Source organism: Schistocerca americana, chromosome 3 (genome assembly GCF_021461395.2).
Source record: "Schistocerca americana isolate TAMUIC-IGC-003095 chromosome 3, iqSchAmer2.1, whole genome shotgun sequence".
NCBI classification, from domain to species: domain Eukaryota; kingdom Metazoa; phylum Arthropoda; class Insecta; order Orthoptera; family Acrididae; genus Schistocerca; species Schistocerca americana.
The window spans coordinates 668567236-668586903 of record NC_060121.1 but is presented as its reverse complement, the minus strand read 5'-3'; the positions used below and the strand labels follow the sequence as shown (position 1 = coordinate 668586903).

General features: G+C 40.5%; 1 pseudogene; it reads right to left on the bottom strand.

The window, feature by feature from the left end:
- Window positions 1-17565: 17565 nt before the first annotated feature.
- On the bottom strand, window positions 17566-17683 carry LOC124607766 (annotated as a pseudogene).
- Between the last annotated feature and the right edge of the window lie 1985 nt (window positions 17684-19668).

The following is a 19668-nucleotide window of genomic DNA, read 5'->3' as shown; positions in this document are numbered from 1 at the left end:
TACTCAAAATCTCATAGCCAGTAAAAGAAAACCTTGTTTTTAAGTGTAGTTGCATGAGTACGAATAAAATGATAGTGTGTTCACTAATGGTAACAGTAATCATGTATACATATCCTGTAAGCCTGTAAACTGGCTCGTTTCACATCATTTCGACATTTCGATAAAAGATTCTTGCACATGATCTATGGAACCTATAATTAACTAACTAACCGAGTCCGTGCAATTTTAATTGTTGGACTATGAAAACATGAAGAATTTATTCATCCTGAGGAGAAATTTGAGCAGATTAACGTTCAAAAGAAGAAAAGCTTTCTCTTTATGCTGTCGACGGAATTTCGTTTGTGCTCTAGACTTAATGAACATATGGAACGTACATAGTCTCAAAAACGAAGTGAATGTTCTCAATATAGGAAACAGCCTGAAGTTTTATTTACATCTCACTGTGAAAAGAAGAGTTAGGCGCAGTTCACACTGAGGCGAATAGTAAACGGTTGTGAAAACACACTTGACCTCTTAGCAACAAATAATCCTGAGTTAATAACGAGCATCAAAACGGATACAGGGATTAGTGAATATAGGTTTGTCGTAGCGAGACTGGATACTGTAATCCCCAAATCCTCCAAAAATAAACGAAAAATATACCCATTCAAAAAAGCAGATAAAAATTCACTTGACGCCTTCCTGAGAGACAATCTCCACTCCTTACAAATTAATAATATAAGTCCAGACCAGATGTGGCTTGAATTCAAAGAAATAGTATCGGAAGCAGTTGAGAGATTTATACCAAATAAATTAACAAACGACGGAGCTGATCCTCTTTGGTACTCAAAACAGGTCAGAAAACTGTTGCAGAAACAACGAAACAAACATGACAAATTTAAACAGAAGTAAAATCTCCAATATTGGCGATCTTTTACAGAAGCTCGAAATGTAGCGCGGACTTCAATGCGAGATGCCTATAACAGTTTCCACAACGAAATCTTGTCTCGAAACCTGGCAGAAAATCCAAAGAGATTCTGGTCGTATGTGAAGTATGTTAGCGGCAAGAAACAATCAATGCCTTCTCTGCGCGACAGCAATGGAGATAATATTGAAGACAGTGCGTCAGAGCAGAGTTGCTAAACACAGCCTTCCAAAATGCCTTCACAAAAGAAGACTAAGTAAATATTCGAGGATCGAATCAAAAACGGCTGCCAACATAAATAACGCAGAAGTAAACATCCTCGGAGTAGTGTGTGTGTGTGTGTGTGTGTGAAATTTTATGGGACTTAACTGCTAAGGTCATCAGTCCCTAAGCTTACACACTACTTAACCTAAATTATCCTAAGGACAAACACACACACCCATGCCCGAGGGAGGACTCGAACCTCCGCCGGGACCAGCCACTCAGTCCATGACTGCAGCGCCTTAGACCGCCTCGGAGTAGTGAAGCAAGTTAAATTACTTAGTAAAAGCAAGTCTTCTTGTCGAGACTGTATACCAATTAGGTTGCTTTCAGAATATGCTGATGCATTAGCTTCATACTTAACAATCATATACAACGGTTCGCTCGACGAAAAATCCGTACCCAAAGACTAGAAAGTTGCACAGGTCACACCAATATTTAAGAAAGGCAGTAGGAGTAATCCACTTCATTACAGGCCCACATCATTAACGTCGATATGCAGCAGGAATTTTGGAACATATATTGTGTTCGAACACTGTTAATTACCTCGAAGAAAACGGTCTATTGACACACAGTCGCCGGCCGGTGTGGCCAAGCGGTTCTAGGCGCAGGTTCGAATCCTGCCTCGGGCATGGATGTGTGTGATATCCTTAGGTTCGTTAGGTTTATGTAGTTCTTAGTCTAGGGGACTGATGACCTCAGATGTTAAGTCCCATAGTGCTCAGAGGCATTTGAATCATTTTGACACACAGTCAACATGGGTTTAGAAAACACCGTTCTTGTGAAACACAACTAGCTCTTTATTCCCAGAAGTGTCGAGTGCTATTGAGAAGGGATTTTAGATCGATTCCGTATTTCTGGATTTCCGAAAGGCTTTTGGCACTGTACCACACAAGCGCCTTGTAGTGAAATTGCGTGCTTATGGAATATCGTCTCAGTTATGTGCCTGGATTTGCGATTTCCTGCCAGAGGGGTCACGGTTCGTAGTAACTGAAGGAAAGCCATCGAGTAAAACAGAAGTAATTTTTGGCGTTCCCCAGGGTAGTGTTATAGGCGTTTTGCTGTTCCTTATCTATGTAAACGATTTGGGAGACAATGTGAGCACCTGTCTTAGGTTGTTTGCAAATGACGCTGTCGTTTATCGACTAACAAAGTCATCAGAAGATCAAAACAAATTGCAAAATGATTTAGAAAAGATATCTGAAAGGTGCGAAAATTGTCAGTTGACCCTAAATAACGAAAAGTGGGAGGTCATCCACATGAGTGCTAAATTGTGGGGAAGGCTAACCAAAGACTGCGTTTTATTGGCATAACACTTAGAAAATGTAACAGAGCTATTAAGGAGACTGCCTACACTACGCTTGTCCGTCCTCTTTTAGAATACTGCTGCGCCGTGTGGGATCCTTACCAGATAGGAGTGACGGGGTACATCGAAAAAGTTCAAAAAAGGGCAACACGTTCTTTTATTATCGCGACATATGGGAAAGAGTGTCACTGAAATGATACAGGATTTGGGCTGGACATAATTAAAAGAAAGGCGTTTTTCGTTGAGACATAATCTTCTCACGAAATTTCAATCACCAACTTTCTCGTCCGAATGCTAAAATATTTTGTTGACACCGGCCTACATAGGGAGAAACGATCACCACGATAAAATAAGGGAAATCAGAGCTCATACGGAATTATGTAGTGTTCGTTCTTTCCGCGCGCTATACGAGATTGGAATAATAGGGAGTTGTGAAGGTGATTCGATGAACCCTCTACCAGGCATATAAATGTGATTTGCAGATAATCCATGTAGATGTAGATGACATCATCCGATCTGCCATATAACGCGCGAGGCGACTCGTGAACCACGCAGAAGTAACCCGCAGTGATGTAGTGCGCGGTAACTTAGTTGAAGCGACTTATCTTTTAATATATCAAGCCTAAGTCGTCAACTTAGTTTACCAAGCTGGGGTCTCCTGGAGATCCCACGACAGTAATGTAGAGGGTTACTCGTATTAGGTTCCTGGGCTATATAAATATTACATATTTCAAATTACATAAGCATTCTTGAGGTGTTGCTTTCTGATAAAACTTGACAAATTGAACAATATGCTCAAGTCGATTTCGTGCCACGGCAGTAGTAAAAACTGCACGATGAACATTTTCGTCATTTGTTCACATTTCAGAAACTGATTACTTATGGCAGCGAAGAGCTCCAACAATCAGTACCACAACAGAAAAAAAAAAAATGCTGTCCGTCCAAATTCTCATTCTGATCAGAGCAGCATTCGCATTGTAATGATGAACAACATGCGATGCTTCAGCATTGGTGAAGGCGCATATAGTATCTACACTATCGAAATCTGTGGACACTATAGTTGCAAGACCACTTGCATGACTTGGCCCTGGAGATCTTTTGACAATGTTATATTGACGACAGCGAGTCACTATCAATACTGAATTTGTCCATATTCGTCCTGATCTTGCAATGAACTCGTCGGAATCGCCGTCAGGATTTTCGCTTGTCTCGTCACTTTCTTCTGAACTCACTTCAAGCTTGTCTTTCGACTGTGATGCATCTTGTTCTGGAATAAAGTCCTCATCAGCTTCGCTCAGGGAATCTTCTGGGTCACTGAGGCCATTGTCATTTAGCATCCGAAGAACGTCATCATCTGAGGTTTGCTTGCGGACCAGTTTGAAAATGTATGGCGTTCACATTATGAAAAATAACGAACAAATAATTCCATCAAAATGTGTAACGTAGTATACCAAGTGGGATCAGTGTATTTTTGGTTTTTATCTTTTTTTAAGGAACGCGTCGTAGGTCTAAGTAAACAGATGCAGGACACATATAACAATCAAGAATAAATTGATTCTTACAGCTGCAGCAGTAACAACAAAAATCACTCTCTGGGGTCCCTAGACGACCCCGCTTGGTATGTTAATGGGAAAGGGGATTTCCAGTCTCGAAGTTTGAAAAACCGTATTTTTGCGTATTTTGTCCGCTTTTAGTCTTTCGAAGAAGTTGTCAAAAGGGTTTTTCTGGAACTTATTCTCTATACCTGAAAATCGCGCTTCAATGGAAGTGCGCATACGCCCACTCTAGCAGCTCCCGGCGCTTGTACCGTTTGCAACTCCGATCGATATCTGTTTCTCTTTAAAGCTGTTGTAGCGTTCTAGGTCGAAGAGAATACCGATGTAGTCGTTGTAATTGCCCATCAGACGTCTCGAGTATATAATTTCGAGAAAAGTGAGATGGCACAAGCGGTTACGGCGGCACTTTATTACAGGAGTTCAGAGAATGACAATCCACAACACGTCTACATTTCTGAGAGCTGGTGTAAATGAAAGCAAGCTGATGGTTCAAATGGCTCTGAGCACTATGCGACTTAACTTCTGAGGTCATCAGTCGCCTAGAACTTAGAACTAATTGACCTAACTGACCTAAGGACATCACACACATCCATGCCCCAGGCAGGATTCGAACCTGCGGTCGTAGCGGTCGCTCGGCTCCAGACCGTAGCGCCTAGAACCGCACGGCCACTCCGGCCGGCAAAGCAAGCTGAGATGAACGGCGACTGGATACTTTTGATCACAAGCCACCATTGAGGAGAGAAGCTACTGAAGCTGTTGATGATGTGTACAAACATCCGGCTGACGACAGTTTTATGGAGAGATGCCTTGGAGCCCATACGCAGAACAACAATGAAGCACCTGAATTCATTAATTGGGACATATGCTACAAAATACATATTTTCGAGTGTAAAAGTCGTCCAAATTGCTTACAATCGGGCGTGCATCTTAACGATACATTTAAGGATGTCCTGCGTAATGTGAAAGTCATGGGACTCGTTACCCGCACTACGGTTTACTAATCCGCCACGGAAACGTCTCAGGCTTTCGGACCGGCCGGCGCTCGTTCAAGAGTAGCGACGAGGCTACAATTAAAGCTAGAGATAATCGCATTTTAGAAAACGCGGTCTTTGAAGAAGAAGAATGCTTACTATATGGCGCAGGATCAGTAGATTAATGATAAGCTGAAAAATGTTGAGGTTGTATACACAAAAATCTAACTCAAAACTATAAATGCATATTCCTTGAGGAAACAATTGTTAAACTGGTTTGCATTATTAAAAAAAATTGTTCTTGCTAAAACCAGGCGCCATTCTGGATTTAATAAAATAGACACTTGTAATTTTGAGTCCGAACTTAAAAACACAATACATTTTACGTAATTTTTGTTATTGATTTACATTTAAAGGCAACAAAATACATCGATTTTCAGGACCTACGTTTTCAAGTAACCGCCATTTTGAAAGGAAATTTGATTTTAGAGTTTAACGCTATAGGTAATTCAATTCTAATAATGTAAATATGTCTAATTTTAACGCAGACCCATACTGCGAATCATTCAGTTACGCAGTCCGCGCAGAGGTATTTTGGTCGCCATTTTGTGCTGCATAGGCTCTCAATTTACTGGCCAAACATTATTAACGTTATATTTGAGGTATGTATTTCTGTTTGCTGATAACGATTTGTATGAAAAAATAACATGTTGAGTACGAGCATGAAATGAAGCTCCGAGACTGGGAAACGACGACGACACGTATCTCGCAGTCACCTCGCCTGGCGGAACACGGGGTGCTACACGCAACTTACGTCGTACGATGCACGGGGAGAGAAATTTCAGGTCTCAAAACTAATTGTTTTATGTAGATGATGCAAACGTTACAACCATCTCTCTAGTTAGTTTCTCAGAAAACTTTTACTTTTCGCGCATAAAAATAAAAACCACTGTTTGGGATTCGCATGTGCCCTTCGCTATGCAGTCTGTATCATTCGATTTTGAGGAAACCATTTTATAGACTGACATAACAGCTTCATAATGAAATGATTTTCTTATCATTATTACTTTCGCGGATGATGCTGTAGTGTACAGAGAAGTTGCAGCATTAGAAAATTGTAGCGAAATGCAGGAAGATCTGCAGCGGATAGGCACTTGGTGCAGGGAGTGGCAACTGACCCTTAACATAGACAAATGTAATCTATTGCGAATACATAGAAAGAAGGATCCTTTATTGTATGATTATATGATAGCGGAACAAACACTGGTAGCAGTTACTTCTGTAAAATATCTGGGAGTATGCGTGCGGAACGATTTGAAGTGGAATGATCATATAAAATCAATTGTTGGTAAGGCGGGTACCAGGTTGAGATTCATTGGGAGAGTGCTTAGAAAATGTAGTCCATCAACAAAGGAGGTGGCTTACAAAACACTCGTTCTACCTATACTTGAGTATTGCTCATCAGTGTGGGATCCGTACCAGATCGGTCTGACGGAGGAGATAGAGAAGATCCAAAGAAGAGCGGCGCGTTTCGTCACAGGCTTATTTGGTAACCGTGATAGCGTTACGGAGATGTTTAATAAACTCAAGTGGCAGACTCTGCAAGAGAGGCGCTCTGCATCGCGGTGTAGCTTGCTGTCCAGGTTTCGAGAGGGTGCGTTTCTGGATGAGGTATCGAATATATTGCTTCCCCCTACTTATACCTCCCGAGGAGATCACGAATGTAAGATAAGAGAGATTAGAGCGCGCACGGAGGCTTTCAGACAGTCGTTCTTCCCCCGAACCATACGCGACTGGAACAGGAAAGGGAGGTAATGACAGTGGCACGTAAAGTGCCCTCCGCCACACACCGTTGGGTGGCTTGCTGAGTATAAATGTAGATGTAGATGTTATTGTGATATTTTTCGGGTCAGTAAACCACGGGCCTAATTTGAAAAGTTGGATTGAAGAATGAGTTGCTGCCCAGTATATGTTTGGTGAGTTTTGCGTAGTAAATTTGTTCGTACAAAAGAAGGAGAAAGTATCGAAATCGTTTTCAACAATGGTAGAAGGGCAATACTTCTTTCCATTGTCGAGGAAATACTTGAGATGTTGAAGGGTGCCCACACAGCACACGCAATGCTATTGCCACCAGCTATGACCTGTCTTGCGGACTGTGGAGCTACCTCGTGTTTCTCTTTACGGTAAATCCTGTCACTTCTGAATTAGCAGCTGCACGAAACTGGGGACACGTCGGATTTTTTCTATCAACATGGGCTTCTTCCATTTTTCCAACCACTTTGTCTACCCCTACCCGTTCACTACCTGTTGCCATACTATCGATCGTGACTATTCTCATTTCAAATCCAGCAATGTTTCTTCTGAATACCCGTGAAGCTGAATCAATACTACATTGCGAAACTGAACAGTTTAAGAGATACAGTGGCTAGACAAAAATTTGGAAACATCCCGAGGAATGCATTCTTTAACATAAATGCAGATGTTAGCCAAGCCTGCAGGTTCCTCTGCTGTAACCGACCACGAACGGCACCTGTGGATTGTCCTCAAATGTTGCAAGTGTCAGTCGTAGCTAAGAACAGTGTTTTGTGTAGTTGTACGTTCATTTCGTCGAAGCTAAGGAATTCGAACGTGGGTAAATTGTTGGTAGTCGTATGGAGGGCGCTGCAGGAAACAGAGTAGCCGAAATATCTGCTGTTTCAAGACGCATTTGATCGAAGATCTATACCGCATACAGCGAAGGCGGAAAAAAGTCATCCGCTAACTCACAACACGGACGAAAGTGTGTGTTCAGTAGTGACGGAGGCTTTTAAGACTTAGACAACTAAAAATTTTGATGGATATGACAATGCAATGAAAACAGTGTAATTTTGTTTGACACATTACTAAAGCCTCATTCGATCCATCCGCAAGTTGCACGCTGGTATAGCTGTTCTGTTTCCACATGGCAGCCGGCAGGCAGTCACGCGTGTCGCAGGAGAGTCGCAGTGGGGCATCCCTCAGCCGTCAAACTGTGTGCTACTTCGCGCGCTGTTCAGTCCTGGTTCAAAAAAACTTGTTTTAGTAGTATAATTCGTGACTGCATGTCATCAACTGATCTTTCATAGCTTGTGAAGAGGGAACTCTTGTGCCTTCATTTCGCGAATTGCTTGACAAACCATTTTCAAGCTGAACTTAGGAAACAAAGTGTGCTATTAAAGATAAGCGGTCCACACTAGACTTACACATTGAAATGGTTGTTGGGAACAAACCATAAAATTTCACATTTCTTGCTATAAAAAGTAACCGAGACTTACAGGTTGCTCTGTAACAAATAAACTGTACTGTTACACATATTGTAACGTCCCCGCAGAAATTAAAAAAATATAATAATTGCCCAAAATTGTAAACTCCACACAAAAGTTAACGTTAAGGAATGAAGATTGATCACAAACCCACACAATAATATTAATTAAATAATGAACCATCAACTGAATGTAACATCTCAACAGAAATAATTAAACCTGATAAATTTTGTAAGGGCAGCAACGCTGACCTTCGGCCCTGTGAAATAATTAAATCTGATAAATTCTTACCTCAGTAACACTGCATCTATATCTGCTCTTATTTTTCGGCACAGCTCCGTGCAATGCTGGCCCATATTTAATTTTGATTCTTGGAGGGAATGCATAGGAAATATTCTTTAACTTGAAATGAATCCTTTTCTTTAAAAAGTTACTTTATAGAAAAATTATTATTGGGGCATTTTTCTGAACAAATTAATTACAATTACCATACATTATTAGCTGAGCGCAATGCTGCTTCATTACCTTCTACAATAATACACATCGTCCACCACAAACCTGACCAGATTCGGAAGAACAGCACGCCGTCGACGCATGCCGACTCCCGCAGACTAGCAGCGACTACTACACCAGACTGCTACTACTCTCCAACTGACTACTCTCTCTGCCCACTCGCCACACACTACTGAACTCTCGCGCGGTCAAGCGCAGACTAGCAACGATAAATAACTCTCTGGTCAGAGATTCTGTCATGCCTCGCCATCGCTGGTAATGAATACTTACGTGTTTCAATATATTTTATTTTGTGGGTGTGAAATTGAAAAAGAATGGATGTCAGCTTCTTTCCGAGTATGTGTGACAAAAAATTTTGACAGAAAAGTCGAGAACCTTCAGAAGCAAGAGAGTTTTCAGTTGTTGGGTCATGGACGAATTGAGGATTCAATTTTTGACGGAGCCAAACTTCTAGCCACGGAACATAATGTGACTGTGAAACAAAATACGTTTGTAATCGATAGACTTAATGATGTCGTTTGCTTCTTATGCAAGCATGAGCTAACGCTCACAGATCACTCTTAAGATGAAAGTCCCGAGGACATAGGCTGTTACCTAGAATTCCTGGAACTTTTTATCTACACAGGAATAGTTTAGTCGTGGTCACTTGCAGAGTACTTACGGGGTTCAAATGAAAATCGAGTAGAAATCAAAACGAATTAACTCGGTTACCGATGTCATTAATGATAACAATTAAAGAAAAGTTAACGTCATGTAATTTTGTTGGAATGCAAGCAGTTGAAACGCTGAATTTTTCTTATAAGTCACAAATGAGTATTATTCTCAGGTTTCTTACCCAAGACAGTCACATAGAAAGCTGTTTTGAGTTTCACAATGTTTCTAGTGACAAGACTGCTGAGGGTTTATCAGAAACTATCTCAGTGCACTTGATGTTTAGGAAGTTACTGACAGAAGAGCGAGCCAAACATATGTTGGAGCCTGAGTAATGTCAGGTAAAAGTGGAGGTGTCCAAAATTTTGTTAAACAAACTTGTAAGTGAGCAGTATTTTTGCACTGTTATGCTCATAAACTTAATGTAGTGCTATTATATTGTTCTAAAAATACCAAAGCAGTTTAACCTTTCATTTACAATTTTTTAGCATTCCATTCATTTTCTACAAGAGGTCAAAAAAACAGCTCTTTGAAGATAAAGAATACAGATTGCCTCAAACATCTTAAATACCGTAAGTTGAAGGACATTTTCGAAAATATCACCACAAATGATGAAGACTGGGATGCAGAGTCATTCAGCGGTGCTTCTGGCTTGCTTAGCATTCTTAATAAAAGCCAGTTCCCTTTTTTGCTTAGTCTTCACAAAGCAATATTTCCTTATGTTGACCATCTCTATGCACTCACAATGCTCAACACAGTTAGTATGTACAATGCTGGAATATATGATTTCAAAAGTTTGAAGGTGGTAGGGTTGGTTCAAATGGCTCTGAGCACTATAGGACTCAACTGCTGTGGTCATCAGTCCCCTAGAACTTAGAACTACTTAAACCTACTAACCTAAGGACATCACACACACTCATGCCTGAGGTAGGATTCGAACCTGCGACCGTAGCAGCAGCGCGGCTCCGGACTGTAGCGCCTAGAACCGCACGGCCACAGCGGCCGGCGAAGGTGGTAGGGAAGCTAGGAGATATGAACAGGAGATGCTAAGGCTCGTCTCAAGTGCAATGAAAAAAAACAAGGATTTCTGATCAGATGAGTTTAGAGTAATATCAACAACAGCAGAAAATGGTATAACCGGCGCAGGATTCGTTGTGAGTAGGAGGCAGAGTAGAGAATTAGTTATTTTGAACGCTTCACTATACAGTTTTTCTCATCAGAAACGACAGCAAACCAACACCGACAACGGTAGTTCTGGTATACATACCGACTTCGCAAACAGAAGGTGAAGAGGTAGAGAAAGTCTGTGAGGATACCAAACAGGTAGTTCAATAAGTAACCGGAGATGAAAATCTAATAGTCATGGGGGTTGGAATGCGGTTATGGGGGAAGGAGTAGAAGAAAGGATTACGGGAAATTATGGGCTTGAAAGTAGAAATGAGAGAGGAGAAAGACTAATAGAGTTCTGTAATAAATTTCATATAATAGCGTATACTCCGTTCAAGATCGCAGGAGGAGGTATACTTGGAAAGGACCGGGAGATAGGGAATACGTCAGTTAGATTACATCATAATCAAGCAGAAATTCCCCTGTTAGATATTGAATTGTAAGACAAACCCAGTAAAAAAAAAGAATGGAGACCACAATTTAGTAATGATGAAGACTAGATTGAAGTTGGGAGTCTAGTCAGGAAGAATCTACGCTCAAAGAAGTGGGATACGAAAATACTAAGAAATGAAGAGATAAGCTTGAATTCTCCGAGGCTATAGATACTACGATAAGGAATAGTTCAGTAGGCAGTTCAGTTGAAGAGGAATGGATATCTCTAACAAGGGCAATCACAGCAGCTGTAACGAAAAATATAGGTACAATGATGGTAACTGCAAAGAAACCATGGGTAACAAACAAATACTTCAGTTGTTCGATGAGAGAAGGATGTACAAAAATGTTTCTGGAAATTCAGGAATACAGAGATACAGTTCACTTAGGAATGAAATAAATAGGACAGTTCACTTAGGAATGAAATAAATAGGAAGTGCAAGGGAAGCTAAATTGAAATGGCTGTATGAAAAATGTGAAGAAACTCAGAAAGGAATGATCGTCGCAAGGCCTAGCGCAGCGAGCAGAAAAGTCAAAACCACCTTCGGTGAAATTAAAAGCATGAGCGGTAACATTAAGTGTGCAATGGGAATTCCTCTGGCAAATGCAGAGGAGAAAGCGAGCAGGTAATGCCGTGTGACTAGAGCCTCCCGTCAGGTAGACCGGTGGAGAGGACTTTTCTAATGAAATGATGGAAGAAAAAACATATGTCGACAGGGAAGAGATAGGCTATCCACTATTAGAATCAGAATTTAAAAGAAAACCTAAGATAAAATAAGGCAGTAGGTACAGACAGCACTCCATCGGAATCTTTAAAATCATTTTGGGAAGTCATAACAAAACGACTGTTTACGTTGGTATGTAGAATATGTGAGTCCGGTGTTATACCAGCAGACCTTGTAAAAACATCATGTGCACAATTCCGGAGACTGCAAGAGCCTACAGATGCGAGAAATAAAGCACAGCAAGCTTAACAACACATGCATTACAGTTGTTGAAAAGAATAACATACAGAAGAATGGAAGAGAAAACTGAGGATCTGTTAGGTAACAATCAGGTTGGTTTCAGTAAAGGGAAAGGCGCCCGGTGGCGCAGTTCTGACGTTATGGTTGATAATGGATGCAAGACTTTCGTAGGATCTGTCGACCTGGAGAAAGCGTTCGCTGATTTCAAGTGGTGCAAGATGTTGGAGATTCTGGAATAATAGGGGTAAGCTAACGGCAAAGACGGGTAACAGTATGTATAAGAACCAGGAGGGAACAAGACGGGAATACCTAGAACAGAGTGCTCGGATTAAAAAGGACGTAAGACAGGAATATAGTCTTTCGTCCCTACTCTTCAACTCGTACATCGAAGAAGCAACGACGGAAATATAAGAAAGGTTTGAGTGTGAGATTAAAATTCAAGGTGAAAAGTTATCAGTGGTAAGATTCGCCAATGACGTAAATATCCTTAATGAAAGTAAAGAAGAATCACAGGATCTGTTAAATGGTATGAACTATCTAATGGGTACAGAATATGGATTGAGAAAAAATCGGAGGGAGACGAGAGTAATGAGATAGCAGAAATGAGACTAGTGAGAAGCTTGACATGAGACTATTTGATCACGAAGTAGGCGATGTTAAGAGATTCTGCTACCTAGGCAGCAAAATAAAAAAGAGAACATAGAAAGCAGACTAGCACTGGCAAAAATGGTATTCCTGGCCAAGAGAAGTCTATTGGTATCAAACATAGACCTTAATTTGAGAAAGAAATTTCTGAGAATACACATTTGGAGCAAAGCACTGTATAGTTGTGAAACATGGACTGTGGGGAAACTGGAACAGAAGAGAATTGAAGGTTTTGAAGTGCTAAAGAAGAATGTTGAAAATACGTTTGACTGATTTTTGTTTTGTAACAAGTGTCTACCGTCACTGTGGATAGTTAGTTTTCTTATCTGAGAAGGAGTTGTGGGTAGAATTTACGCTGTACCACGAATTCATTTGTCATTCATTCTAACACACACACACACTCATACCAAACATCACTCATCTTTCATTGCTTAAAAAATGAAAAAGTTCCAAAAAAAGTCTTTCATTCTAAAGCTTAGTTAGGTGCTAAAGTTGGTGCTAATGGGGTAACAGACGGCAGGGGGGGGGGGGAGTACTATCTAATGTACAATGAAATAAGAACAGCTTTGATTTTACGATAACGAAGCATGCGTGACCAAATACCAGATCTGAATTGTGGTCCGTTATTTGAAACGACCTTGTCAACGTGTCCAACTTCACATAAGCAATTTTTATCAGAGGGCGTTGGATACAGACTGTCCAGTGGCTTTACGTAACAGTGTGAAAGAAACAAATTTTGAACTAAGTTCAACAGCGACGAAAACGTACGAAAACTCATTCAATGCAAGATCAACTGTAGATAATTCTTTTAATCTGGTAGGAATAATAGGAAATAATGGAGCACGATGTGAGATGGTAGACAGTTTAGCTTTTTGATAGAGTCTGCAATAGACGGAACCCTCCTCTTTTCCATGTTGTTAAAATAACAAGTCGTCCGAAGTATATGGATCAAAATGTGCGTAGCTGAAATGAATGTACCAGATGAGCTTCTTAACAAAATCGTCAGGAATACAAAGCACCCATAGCTTGTCATCAACAGTGCAACTTTTGAAGAGTATGTTATTTCTAACCAGATCATAATGACGAATCTGCGTGTCGCTTTTCATGCCATTTACTTTTAACATCTTTTCAAATCGGATCTTTGTCTTCCTCATGTGCAATGTCCCTTGGAGATGCATTGACGAAGTTTTCAAAAGCTACTTTTTGAATGTAAAGAATATTGAAATTTTTCTGAAGGTTAGCTTCCGCGTTGCTTTTCTCAAAGCCAAGCGGTGCATGTTTTCAGTGCCAGGTATTTAGACTACTGTGAAGCGGAATTCTTGCAGAAATAATGCCAAAGATTTCAATCTGCCATGGTTTTATTTTGAAGACATAAGAAATTGCAATGCTCGATGCTCACTATAAACTTTTACATGTTTGCAGAAAGAAATAAACGAAATTTGTGAAATGTCCAAACGAGTGCTAAAGCTTCCAGTTCAGAAACCGAATAATTTTTCTCAGATTTTGTTAGCATGCGGCTAGCAAAAGCGATGGTTTTCTGAAAACAAAAGTCATTTTCTATAACTTCTTGAAATAAATGGGCACCAGGACCAACATTAGAAGAGTCTGTGCTAAGACAGATATTCTGTGACAGATCTAGGTGAGCTAAGATTGACGCGTTAAGTAGAGCTTCTTTCAAAGAATCAAATTCCAACTGTGCCTCTTCGTCCCAGCTCCAAATAGTGTTCCTGCCAGTGAGAGAACAATGTTTTGCAGTTACCAGAATATGCATATTCAGGAAACGACGGTAGAAATTCACGAGACCTGGAAAACTGCGGTCTTTTTATGGATGGAACAGGAATAGCACTGATTGCTTCCAACTTTTCAGGATCCGGCGGAATGCCGTCAGCAGAAATTATGTGATCCAGAAACTTCACCTTTGTCCTACCGAATTAAGATTTTTCCAAGTTAACTGCAATTCCGTATTTGCCAAAAGTACGTAACACACTGTTGAGGATACGATTATGTTGTTCCCAAGAGGCTTCTGCTATTCAAATATCGTCCAGGTAATGAGAGGTGATGTGTCGTTTTAAAAACTCAGGTAATATGGAATTTAAACCATGAATGAATGCTGCCAAAGAGATTTTCCAACCAAAGGGAAGTTTCCGAAATTGATAACAAACGCCGAAACAAAGAATAGCCGTGTATTTTGTACATTCTGGTTGAAGTTCAATTTGCCAAAAGCTGAATCTGAGATCAACACAAGACAACACTTTTAGGCCATTGAAATTTGGAGAAGTTCTTCGAACGTTTGCGGCCTGTCTGTTTCAGGAATGATTATGGTATTTATTTGTCTAGAATCTAAGACAAACCTGATCGATCCGTTTTTGTTCTCAATAACATTTAATGGACTATTGTATGAGCTTACCGCTGGTTCGATAATGCCCTCGTCAAGCATAGATTGTATTTCCGTTATAACACGGTCCCTATAATGTGCCGGAATTACGTAGGGTCTGACGCAAAATTTTGTATGCTCACGAACACGAAATTTGTACTAAAATCCTTTAACTGCTCCTGTTTTGTGAGTAAAACTGTGGAACGTGATTGTAAGATGTCAAAAAGGTTCTGCCTATCAGTGTCATTACAGTTCTCAACTGTTTGAATTTTTTTCTTGAATTAAAACGTTAGTATCTAATATGTCATAAAAATCATCCCCTGTCAGTACTTGCAAAGTGATCATTAGTGTCAAAATACGTCGAAGGTTCCAAAATGTGATCTGAAAAGAGGCAAAGGCGTTTGATTTCCACGCTGTGGTTTGAAAGCCAATCTTCAAATTTCAAAGCTATTGACTTACCTTCTTTCTGTAAACTTATTTCAGCGTTGAAAGTTTAAAATTGCTTATACTGATTCAAAAAATCACCTAATATAACCTCTGTCGACAATAATGGACAATAAGAAAATTCGGAATAAATTTGTGGCTTTGACAAATCACCTCACTTTACAATGCATTTCCTACCAAAACAGATTCTCCACTAAGAATACCATGTCAATATACTTTCCAGTCCACTCGCTAACTGCTAGTCTGTCCAACCACAGAATCTCTTGCCGAGGGCGCAGAGCGCTGTCAGCGATATTAACACAGTCTATAGCGTAGCCAACATGCAAACAGGTACTTAAAACCTCTGTCTTTAGGGGGATGAAACAAAGACTGTTAATACTGTTTCCAATTGGAACTGATAGCATGATTCAGCCTCTCGATACAAAAATGATTCCACAACGTAAAGAATTTTTTAGAAAATGTCGGGCAAATATAGTTTCTGATAGTACTGTTAAACGTCAGACATTTGTGCACTGTCAGTTTGCATAACCATGTTTTACGAATTTGATCTAGAACGGTTGGTACTCAGTACAGCATGCAGAACATAGAGCACAACATGCAGAACGACCATTTCTTACTCCATCCTAGTTTTGTCTGAATAAATCTGACAATTACAGTGAAATGCCTGAATGCGTTAAACTGTCTTTTACCTAATATGAATGATGTAGAGAAAACGTTTGTTTTCGTTATCCAGTAGACATTCCAGGTAACAAATAAGAAACTCTTAATTGTTAGTAAAATATGCATTATTCAGAAATTTCCGTAGAAATTATGCAACAGGAACTGTTATGGAATATTTCATGTTAACAAATTACAGTCCAGATTGATGGAAGTCGTCTGTAATGTAACATCATACACTACCTTGATTTCCTATTCACTTGTTTAACAGTTACATCTGTCGACATGAACTGTAAGGTATTCAAAGAAACTAGTGATCTGAGACATTTCTGTTGTGGTTGAAGCGCGTAATATTCGCGTGTGTGCATTTTGGACGTCGCGCTGCGGGGGTCCTGCCTTGTCTTGTTGCGGCTGCGTCTGCTTATTCTCCAACTCGCTTGCTAGGCAGGAAGAACTGTACAAACCGCTATTGTAAGCGATTCTTCGTTTGGCAAAAATCAGTAACTTCAATTTTTTTTTTTTAAATAGTTGCAGTGCGCCTTAGCAGCTAAAATTCGGCCGTGGACTTCATTCAGTGTATTTTTCCTGTGAGAAAAACTTCAGGATAGATTTCGACACGAACTGGAGCATTCCCTTATCAGTGGAAACACGCCTTTAGTAAGCAGTGGTGACGAAATGATTCGTAGACAGGTTCACTGTGTATTCAGGAAAGAAATCATCACAATCTATAAAACATTTTTGTAGTATTGGTTCAGCGAAATCTAAATAGTACCTTTTTCGAATTTCTTAAAAACTCCACATTTCCAAATGTCTATTTCCATAATATTTTAGTAACATCCTGTAACTCCGTAATTAAGGTGAAAATCCGTAAAGATCATGGACAATACGTAATAGTGGTTGTCATGCTAACGTTTGACTGTGGAAGCTGCTATATCCTTCATGCGTCGATCCTTTTTTAGACACACGAATTTCTGCTACCTTTTCCTTGTTGACATTTCTGTTTTCTGTTTTGAATGGAGAGTGCAACAATCTCTGTTTTCTCAGCATTTTTTCCGAATTTTGTTATTAAACAACGGCGAGTCTTCTCCGCCCTTAATCCACTAACTCGGTACATACTTCTCCAAAGCGCGGTTTACTGTGAGTCGTAACTTTGTCCTAATTCCTCTACGTCCATCATGCTGAAACTAAATGATGTCGATCCATTCTCATAATAGGCCGATAACAATCGCTCATGTTCTCTGTCCAGCAGAAAAGCTTTCCAGCATGGATTTATTAACCTTAGTAATCACAGTCACTATGATGACATAGTGATCACTAATCCCTGTGTCTGTACTGACAATGCAATCAAGGTCGCGCGTCAGGCATGTTTGTAGCTAAAAGCTACTTCTCAATCAGGTAGCTCCACAGTCTGCCTCACATGGGCTGAGTGCACCCCGCTTGCCAACAGCGCTCAGCAAACCGGATGGTCACCCATCCAAGTGCTAGCCCAGCTCGACAGCGCTTAATTTCGGTGATCTGACGGGAACCGATATTACCACTGCGGCAAGGCTGTTGGCCTCTTTGTAGCTACAACGTCTAAAATATTTTCGTGTAGCATGGGTTATCGGACTAGCTTCTCAAGACAGTTTTCGGAGAAAGTGTTCAGAACTACTTCACCAGACTGTCAGCTCGTACCAGTTGCAATGAATTCGTAGATGTCCCATTCTGTACTCGTAGGTCAACGTGATCGAGGTACTTCCGCACTACTGTGTGTAAGTTTTCATTGAATCATTCTGAAACTATATCAGCGAAGAAAAAACGACATTTTGTCAATGGAGTGAGTGATTGATTATTTTGTAAAATTTTTTTGTCTGTTTACAGACGCAATCACATTCTTGTGACACAGTCATAACCGGTTTCGGCCATACAGTGACGATCTTTAGATTCTAAAGGCGGCATACACTGAACACAGGTTCATGCGTTGTCAACGTGTTGACAACGCAAGAACCTGTGTTCAGTGTATGCCGCCTTTAGAATCTGAATATGGTCATCGTATGGCCGAAACCCGTTCTTATGACACAGTCATAACCGGTTTCGGCCGTGCAGTGACGATCTTTAGATTCTAAAGGCGGCATATGCTGAACACAGGTTCATGCGTTGTCAACACGTTGTCAACGCATGAACCTGTGTTCAGTGTATGCCGCCTTTAGAATCTAAAGATCATCACTGTATGGCCGAAACCGGTTATGACTGTGTCACAAGAATGTGATTGCGTCTGTAAATATACAAAAAATATTTCAGCGGAATCGGGTGGCTCTTAAAAACATCTGATGACTAAGTTCACACAGGTACCAAGACACTGAATCAAACTGGGTGCCTTTGTCCTCGATGCTGTGCATTTCTTGGGCGAACAGAGCGAGCTGTGTATCGGAAGTTTTCTGCTTACGAAATCCGTGTAGGTTTTATAGAGGATATTTTAGTTCTTTACAAACACCACGATTTCCGAAATTCTACAGCACATCATTGTCAGCCTTTAAGGCCGATGATTATGTGCATCTTTTCGATGACCCTACTTGAAACAATGCATTAGATTAGCACCAGTTGAATGCGATATTGTGTGTTCACGTGTGGTTTCAGTCTGCCGTGGAACGGAATATTGACGTGTGTTTGTTTGAGAACGAAATGTGGGAGCAAGGGGCCACGTGTAATGCTACTCCGGTCGGTGTGCGTAAAGGGCGAAAAGACATTCGAAGAAAATCTTAATTATCGTACCGAACTTACTGCAAATTCTTTGTTGTTCTTGGTAACAGTGAAAAGGCCAGAAATAATATGAATTTTGCGCAGGGTTATGACAACAAAACGTTGTGGTACTTCCGAATCGACTGTATTCCGTACAAACAGGGCGGTAACATCGGCAGAATCTCTAGATGGAAGCAGATTTTCCTAGAAAGGGATATAAATGGAAAACTAAATTACGCAATGTGACGATATTGACAAAAAGTTAGTACGTAGAAGAGTACCCGACGGCTATAAAAATACAGAGTGATACCCGTGAAAAAAAAATTATTCTGGCTCGGAGACCTCTGTTTTTTATCTTCTCAAATCACTTGGTTTTTGATTCAGACACTACAATGATGGACAAAAATTTTTAATGGAAGGCACAGACAATGCAGCAGCAAGAAGAAAGTTTTGCGTGCTGAGGACCATATTCTTGTTCTGTAATACACTTCGCTAAGACTCGAGTTTCACAAAACTAAACACAAACACATTTTGGTCGACTTCAACGGAGATAATGGGCTGAAAGCACCCTCAGTTGCTTTTGAAAAGCGTACATTGGCGATGTGGGTGATAGGTGCAGTGATGAAGGGTCACTAAAAGCTGCAGTGATATTTCCGGGACTTGCGGAATAATCTTGGTCATATCAGAGGAGCACAGAAGTATTCGCGCGCTGTCGCGCATAGAGTCTCACGTAAACGAAATGCGTTAATACGTGGCACAATACCACAACAATGTCAAAGATGTTACCACATTAATTTCTAACAACTTTCTCGCTGGAAGTTTC